We start from the raw sequence: 9,544 nt of genomic DNA on the forward strand, positions 1-9,544 counted from the left end.
CAATAATAGAAACAGTGTGGTACTGATAACATAATAGCAGGTGGATGAAATGAAACAAGAAGTCTCTGCAACTCTGTATTATTTGTGTCCGTGGGTGGAATACAAACACTGAAAAGAAAAAGGTGGTCTGGAGGAGTTTAAAGTCTAGGCTAAGAGAGAAGAGGTGTGTCAAAAATGCAATACAAAAAGAACAACTTGCTGGGAGGAATGGCGGGAAGGTGGTTTGTGCGCTAGAGCACTGGGGACCGCAGAGCCAGTGCAGGACCAAGAAGGCTAAGCGGATGCCGTGCTATCTGAACTGGCCTTTGAAGAATAAGTAGGGGTTTGACCTCCAAAAATAAAGGGGAAAATGCTAGTTACAAGTGATGAGGGAACAGAAGGCAAGCTGAGGACAAAGCAGAAACTGACACCCCGCAACCTCCCCCACCCCCACCATGGAATGTACGTGACATTCCTCAGGCACTCCTGGCTGCCCTAAAGAAAAAAGAAATAGTTAACCTGTAGAGATCACAATCCTGCAAGACTTGAATCTCCCTCAGTTTACAAATGTTTTAGCAGTCTACAAGAACAAATCATTTCTGTCAATAACCTAGCTTCCAGAAAGGAATGTAAATACAATTAAATGTCCTTACAATCTGCAGCCTCCTGGAAGTTCCCAACTATCTTCATGTGAATGCCTTACTAGAGGGGTAAACAACCTGAACTTGACAATGGCAAGGCCTCCCGGTATCCTGTGAGTCTTCTTTAACACATGAAAGTATTTTCTCAACCTCCCTTTTTCCTTACCTCCCCCAACCCCAGAGTATATAATCAGCCACCCCTCACAACCCGGGGCAGCAGCTCTTTCTGCCCACAGTCCCGTCCCCGTGCTTTAATAAACCACCAATTTGCACAAAACACATCTCAAAAATTCTTTTTTTTTTTTTTAAGATTTTATTTATTTCTTTGACAGAGACAGAGACAGCCAGCGAGAGAGGGAACACAAGCAGGGGGAGTGGGAGAGGAAGAAGCAGGCTCCCATCAGAGGAGCCTGATGTGGGGCTCGAACCCACAACGCCGAGATCACGCCCTGAGCCGAAGGCAGACGCTTAACCACTGTGCCACCCAGGAGCCCCTCAAAAATTCTTTCTTGGTCGTCGGCTCCGGACTCCACCGCACTGAACCTCACCTATATTCCAAAACCACATCACAGGGATGACCCAATCTGACAAAATCACAAATGTGGAGGAAAATGTGGTTAATTAAATGAAATGTTTAAAAAGAGTTCCAGCGTCACAGGCTAGTTTCTGGAATGACATGATCTTTGGGGTCCTTTGAACAAATCTAAAGCAGTAAGGGAGGGCCAGGAGTCCCTTGGTTCAGGGGTGTCATGTGGGCTTTGATTTAATTTGACATCTCAGTCTCTCAACTACAATTTAAGTTGGGGGGAGGGTAGTATCAATATTAACTAAACCAATCCCTCATGAACAAACTCAAAGTCTAAATCTTTAGCTAACACTTTATCAATACCATGTTCTAATTACATATGAGGTTTTGAAAGCATGCTGCGGAATGATAATTGCTGTAAAGCAGATTTTAGTCACCGGGATTTATACATAATAATTGCACAGATGAAATAGGGGGCTTATTAAATAGTGTCATCTGATTGCAACTGCAGTTCGTGACAGTGCCTGGAACGATGGGCATCCCCAACACTCCTCCTGCCACTGCCCCTGTATAGCAAGGGTGTAAGGAACACTACGTACGCAAAATGGTCCATAGGTCATCCGACCACCCCACAAGGTCAGCTAGGGCCTTGGGGAACCTGAGTATCAAGGTACGTGTTAGATAAAATACTTGATTCTAGAAATTAAAAACCGTATGGCTGGGGCGCCTGGGTGGCACAGCGGTTAAAGCGTCTGCCTTCGGCTCAAGGCGTGATCCCGGCGTTATGGGATCGAGCCCCACATCAGGCTCCTCCGCTATGAGCCTGTTTCTTCCTCTCCCACTCCCCCTGCTTGTGTTCCCTCTCTCGCTGGCTGTCTCTATCTGTCAAATAAATAAATAAAATCTTTAAAAAAAACAAAACAAAACCGTATGACTAAGTCAGCTTCTAGGCCAGCCCGGACCCCAAAGTAGAATCCGTTCTTCACCGCTCTGTGATTAGATGGAATATGTTTGAGAGCTGATGAGGGAGGGAGCCCCCAAAGCTGGCCCACCGGCATGTGTAGGGTGGGTTTCTTCTGCCCACCTGGCACCTCTTTTTCCAGCTCCTCCTCTCAGTCTAGATTTCCCTTGGCCCCCCAGACCTCACCCAAGCAGCGTATGCTCTTGGGTGATCAGCAAGTCATTTAGGGAAAAGCCTTTTAATTAAGAGGAGAGCAGCAGATTACTAAATCAGAGTCATTTATTACCCTGCCATCTGGCCAGAACTCCTCCCGGCCCCTCTTTTACTCCAAGCCTGCCCAGGCATAAAAAGGGACAAAGGGAAAGAACAGAGAGAAGGCCTGTCTCTGCCTGAGCTTGGAAAGGACCACCCAGACCCTCCTGAAAGCAGGTGAGGGTTCTCGGGGGATTTCTCGGGGGATTTCTCGGGGTCTTTTCCGTACTGTGGAAACCGGGTCTCAGTTTTCTCACCTGTAAAATAGGGACAATAAAGCCTGCGTCAATTCTCTGGAGATGCCTGGTGCAATGACGGGCAGAGTGGATGTGCCTGGGGAGACTTAAGTTGACTCTGACACCAGTGCATTAGTTTTGTTCTGAAGGTGGGTGGTGATGACGGGTGGGAGGGGCACCTGTGGTGGTGGCAGGGGGGGCAGGAGTCAGGCAACCGAAGGTTTCTTCCCAGTTGAGCCCCAGCTGGTTCTTCTTCTGCTGTGACCCACAGGGAAATACATGCTCCCTCCAAACCTGGATGTCAGGACGTTACCCTAAGGGAAATGCAGCTCGAGACTTCTGTGTCTGGTTTGGGCATAATGGGGGGCTGGCAGACAGAGAGAGGCCAGCACCAGAAGACAATGAAACAGACACTAAAAGTAAAATCACCACAATGGGACAGCTATGAATGCAGGCTAACGCAGGTGGGCATGTTGGAGACTCAGTTACCACAAGCAGCATGGCTGTCAGTGATCCAATCTTCCTGTAATTTGCCTAGCAGTCCCATTCTTACTGTATACTGAGCGTATACGAAAAACCATTTTTCTAAAAGTCCTTCCATTTACATGTAAAACAAATCCCATTTTAAAGATCAGATGATCATAAGTAAGTTTCCAGCTCTATAAATACAGGGACGGTGGAAAGTCATGGGGAGCGTGGGGTCCAGCACGTGCAGGATTGTCTCGCAGATTGCAAAAGGTCAGGCTGCACCTGTGCACCTCTCTATCTAAGCCCACCCCCTCCGTGCCAGGAGCGAGACGCCTACCCAGAGCCAAACATACCACACTCTTCCAACGTGCCCGCTGGAGGGGTCATCCTGTGCTAGACTAAAAATTGTGATTTAATTAATTGAGTGAGTCAAATTAATTAAATGCAAAATGTGAATCAAGGTAAATAAAAGGTAAAAAAATGAAATGAAAGCAGAGACGTTTTAAATGTAAAAAAGAACCCGTTGAGACAATCGAGGAACTTTTGAACTGGATACTAGGATGATATGAAAGAATTGCTGCTGATTTTGCTCAGTATAATAATGAAATAATTACTCATTATTGACTAATGAAATAATGAAATTGAATGTTGAAAAATGAAATAATCTCATGTCAGAATACAGACAAAAACATGCATGCAATAATACAAAAGAGCAAATCAATCTCGGGTTAAAACCTCAGTAGTGATCATCCAAGTACAGTGTATCTATGAGCTTTACAGAAAACATTTCTTGGGGCGTCACGCTTCTCTGGGAACTTCCTCCATATAACACAAAGGTAAGCCCTGAGTTGTGGAGCTTGTATCACTTACCTCCACCGCCCCCCACCCCAACAGGTGATTGGTCTCGGTGAGCGTGGGGCCCACCTGACCCAGTTCAAGCCCATCAGATCCCCTTTCACAGGAACTTGGCATTTTGAACTGAGAGATGGGACATTTTAGGTGTGGAAGATGAATTACATCTAAAGCAACTCCTAGTGAAAAGTCCTATCCTTCCTGCAAATTCCATTTCTTTGTGCTCAAGTCAGCTAATGTTATATCTGTTAAAGACGCTTTGATTCTGGGGACAAATGACAATCAGGAGGAGATTAGCAGATTGAAGATCGACTCCATAGATGAGGTCCCCTGGAAGTTACAACTGGAGAATTACTAGTTTCTTCAGTTTAGTTATATTTAGGTAAACCCTGTAAAGGGTATTGGGTTGAACTTGGCAAAGCGGCAGTCTTTGCGTATGTTAGAAATTATCATTTAAATAGAATAGCTGTGGTAGCCGAGGCTCCAAAAGGGCTGCTTGGTATTCCCACTCTTGTTTTAGGGCCCATCTGTGTCACCAGTACAATATTGCAAATACTGGGTGTGGAATGTGACTTCCTAGGCCAGGTCAGGGAAGACACTGAGGCTTTCACCTTGTCGGTCTTGGGTCACTCATTGGGGTTGTGGAGCCGAGAGGCCAGTCTCTGTGTCCCAAGGAAACTCAAGCTTCCCCACATGATCTGTGCTGAGCAGCGTCCTGGCAACCTGCTGCCTCAGACACTTCGCATCTGTGGGGGGCTCCCCTGGAATCACTCTTCCCCCAGACATGCAGGGACTTCTCCCTCACCTCTTTCAATGTTTGGTTCAAAACTCACCTTCTCAGTGAAACCTTCCCTGATCACTGTATTTAAAATTTAAAGTCTTTTCCTCACCTGGCCATTCCCTCCCCCTCCCCTGCTTTGTTTTTCCCATAACCCTGTTCGCCATTTATATTTTACTTACCCATCTTCCTTATCTTTGGCTCCACAAGGATAAGGATTTTGTGGGTTTGTTCATTGCATCCTCAGGGTCTAGAAGCTTTTCAATAACTCTATTAAGTGAATGAATAAATGAATTAATCTAGTTAATTTAAAAATGAAACACATTATACGGGTTCCTCATAGAAAAATTAGAAACTATAATAAGTCTTAAGAATGAAATAATACCATCATCTGGAAATACCCCGTGCTGACATTTACTATGGATCCATCCTGACTGTTCTCTTCCACGCCCTCTGATTGTAAGCAGTGGAAACCCACGTCTGCTTGCTCCAACACAGGAATATTGATCAAAGGCTGCCATGGACTCCAGAGAAACCTACAGGGCACAAAGTGTCACTGGGCCTCAAGGGAACTAAGCTCCAACAGACACCAAAGCTGCTCTCTCTGACTCCGAGGGGCCTGACGACCTCTCTCCCAGGGCATCTCTGCTTTATCGGTCCACCTGCTTCAATCTTCTATCTCCAAAGACCGCTCTCCTTTGCTCACTCATTAGTTCACATGTGGTCCTCATGTCTGCTCTGGGGCCTCTATGATTTTTCGGTCTCACTGGCTCCATCTTTCATTGTCCCAATTCCGACTTCCAAGAAGACCGCCTACTTAGGCCAGGAAGCTTCATCCGGTAGACAAGGTCACAAATCTGTATTAGTTTGCGAAGGCAGTCATAACAAAGTATCATAAACCAGGGGCGTAACCAACAGACATTCCTTGTCTCATAGTTCTGCAGGCCCGAAGTCCAAGATCAAGATGACAGTAGGGTGGGTCCCTTCCGAGAGCTTGAATGGAGGATTTGTACCATGCCCCTTCCCTCTTGTGGTTTGCTGGGATCTTTGGCATTCCTTGGCTTCTGCTATATCACCACCATCTCTGCTTCATTCTCTCACGGTGCTCCCCTCGTAGGTATATGTTTGTATCCAAATTTCCCCTTTCCATAAGTCATATTGGATTAGGGTCCACCTTAGTGACCTCAGCTTACCTTGGTCATCTACAAAGATTCTATTTCCAAATAAGGTCACATTCACAGATACTGGAGGCTAGGATTTCAAAATCTTTTGAGGAAATACGGTTCAACCCATGACCGTCATATTGAAATAGTAGATTTGCATCTTCTAGTGGCCGGACTGGAAGCAATGGCACTTGTCTGGTACCAATGTTGTTTTCTATGTAAATATATATATATTTTTTCTTACAAAAATGGAATCATACTGCATGTTTTTCCTTCAACAATGTATTTGAAAATGTCCTTGTGTCAGTAGCATATTTTACCTTGTTTTCAATGGTGGCATTGTATTACACTATGCAAACATATCATAATTTATTTAAGCAATCTCTTATTGTTAGATTTCTTCCAATTTTTTGTTAGTTTGTGCAATACTGCAGTGAATATTTTTGTCTCTAAGTCTTTGTGCACACTGATAATTATTTCCTTAGGATAAATTGCCGGAAACAGAATTAGTGGTTCAAAGAATATGACATTTTAAAAGCTTTTGATATATTTTATCAAGTTGACTTCCAGGAAGTTTGTTGAGAATGTCTGTCTCCTCACCATCTTTGCCAGTATCCAGCAGAGTATTTTTGGTCAACCAAAGTCAGCGAGATTATAAAATATCTTATAATGGTTTTATTTTCTATTTTTGGACTGCGATTGAAGTGTTTCTGTGTATTTATCGGTCATGTGCCTTTCTTGTTTGGGAAAATTGTCTATTCGTTTACTTTGCCTACTTTTCTATTGACTTTATTTGTTCTTATTGATTTGTATTAATTTTCTACCTTAGACACATTAACCTACTCTATGTTGTAACAAAAAAACTTTTTTAATGGCTTGAGTTTTATTTCCTGTCTTGTTTATAATGTTTTTGAAATACAAAAGTTTGAACTCTATCAAAATTTGCATCACTAGTTTCTTTCAATCCTCTTATGCTTAAAGTTTCCCTATCCATAGGGAAGGACAAACAATCATGTATATTTCCTTCTATATTTTCCCCCCAATGGTTTCTATTTTTACATTAATAGTGTTGGTCTGTATGCGCTCATTACCTCTGGTAGATTGAATATGGCTGTAAATCCTTCGTTACTCTTATCTCTGAGAAGTGGAATCTAATTCTTCTCTTGAATCTGGTTTTAGTGACTTGATTGAGCAATAGAATATGGTAGAACTAATGCCTTGGGAATTCCGAGGCAAGGTTAGACCTTTGTTGCATGGGCTCCTAAAATCCCCAGTCTCCATGTAAGAAGTCTGACTACCTTAAAAGCTACCTTGCTGGGAGAGGTTATGTGTAAGCACTTGGCCATCCCAGCTGAGCCTAGAATTCTAGCCACTTGTACCAGGGCAAACTCATTATCACCAAATAACCTCTGTCAACACTGAATGGAGCAAAAGAACCATCCAGCCAAACCCTGCCCAAGGTCTGGACCCATAAACCCATGAGATATAACACGTAGAGTTGTTGTTTTAAGCCATCACATTGTAGGGTAATTTGTTACGCAAGAGTAGATAACCGAACATTACCTCTTACCTGCAGTATTGTTGTTACAGAAGCTATGAGATGCAAGAAAAAGCACTAGAGTTGCAGGGAAATGAGAGTCAAGAGCTTCAGCAAGGATATTTTCATCCATTGGTAATGACTGATGATATCAAAAGTAGCAAGGTTTATAGTTGACATGTACTTTGAGGCAGATAAAAAAGCAAATCAATCCCAACTTGAGCATATTTTGAGAAAAAGCTTTTCTTAAATAATTAAAATCCATGGAGCATTTTTAATGTACCGTACACAGTGCTAAGTTCTTGACACAGATTTTTTTTCATTTAGTCCCCAAAGGACTCCCTGTGAGTAGCTGCCGTTTTTGTCCCCATTTTATAGACAAGGAAATGAGGCTTTGAGAGTTTCAATAATGTACCTATGGTCACAGAGCTAGAACTAGGATTTGAATCCTCCTGTGTGAGCCTGCATGCTTGGCCACAGGGCTAACCTCATTTCCAGGGTGAGGCTCTGATACCAACTTGCAGAAAGTGTCCCTTTGCTAAGGGACAGGTCTGGACATCAGATCCTATCAGATCCTCCCCCCCACCAGATCCTACCATATAGATGTTCTGCAAAATCAGAGGGTTAAATCAGATAGTCTCCGACCTTTTTTCCAGATCTTACAAACTGGTGGTTCCTAAAATTAAGCCATGGGCCTGGCCACAATGGCAATGCAAAGGGAATCAAGCGGTGCGCTCCCTCTGAGTCCGGGGTTCAGAGTGCCTTTTCTTACCCAGGGTCTTCTGTTTCCAGACACCTGGAGGGATGTGGTAAAGTCACTTAGTCAGGAAGGGCCCTCAGGGGAGGAATCATGTCCAATTCATCCCTATATCCCTAGAGCCTAATACAACGCCACGCCCCTCAGGACGTGTTTGATACTATAAAAGAAAAGTGCCTCAAATTACAGTGGCCTGAGCTGAGGCCCTAGCCCTCTCAGACCATTCCAAGGGCTTCCCAGAATGCTGCCTTACCCATTATTCAGAAACAAGTCTATGAGGTTATTTCATTTTTTTTAGCAAATAAAATAGTAAGATTTAATATGACAGCTATTACTAGTAGTATTTTCAATTGGTGAGGAAGAGTGTACCAAAAAAAAAAAAAAGAATTTTAATAAAATCATGAACAATCCTCTAGCCTATTTCTTTCCTTTCTTTTTTCTTTTTCCTTTGTTTTTTTTCCCCCACCTTTGCACATTTTTAAAACATTAATATAATGTATTATTTGTTTCAGGGTACAGGTCTGTGATTCATCAGTCTTACACAACTCCCACAGCTCACCACAACACATACCCTCTCCAATGTCCATCACCCAGCCTCCCCATCCCCCCGCCCCCTTCACTCCAGCAACCCTCAGTTTGTTTGCTAAGATTAGAGCCTCTTATGGTTTGTCTCCCTTTCTGGTTTTGTCTTGTTTCATTCTTTTATGAGGTTATTTCATTCCGCTTTCTCTGCAAGCCACTGCTTCAGCCGCTGACTTCACATTCCTCCTGGGTACAGGGGCGCTGTGACTGCCACTGTTCCTACTTCTCCAGCCTCAAGAAAGGGGATGCTGCTCACTGCTCTGCTGCTGGGTCCCAAACAGGTGCCCGCGGCTTCCCTCAGCTCCGACAGCATCCCTGAAGTCAGGTTATATATCTTTTTTTTAAATTTTAGAATAATTTTTTTATTATATTATGTATCTTAAGGAGAACTTTTTCTAAGTCTGGGATTAATGAAAGGAAATTATGAAGACTGAGAATGGTCAAAAACTCTTGCCCCACATCAGGCTCATCCTTTAAATTCGTTTCTTTGCTTGGCCCCTGGCGGGCCTCCATTGACAAAGGGCAGCTCTCCCCCTGCCCGGAGGTACTCACACCAGAAATCTCCTGGGGCTATTCTTGGCCTGGAGGCACAGCTGAAGGTGTACCCTGAGGAGAACAAATAGGCTTTTCACCTTCCCAATGGAAGTCCCTCCTCCTTATATTCTTATAGCTAACAACTGATTAAAGTCTTGCCAGGACGACTGACACAGGGAGGGTCCATCTGCTTCAAGGGCAAGCCACGCCCTACCCCCCCTACCTCCCCCAGCCCCTGCCACCAGGATGTGTCTGGCCCAGATAAGACAATCGCAGAA

The sequence above is a fragment of the Ursus maritimus genome, unplaced genomic scaffold (genome assembly GCF_017311325.1).
Source record: "Ursus maritimus isolate PB19 unplaced genomic scaffold, ASM1731132v1 scaffold_1, whole genome shotgun sequence".
NCBI classification, from domain to species: Eukaryota; Metazoa; Chordata; class Mammalia; order Carnivora; family Ursidae; genus Ursus; species Ursus maritimus.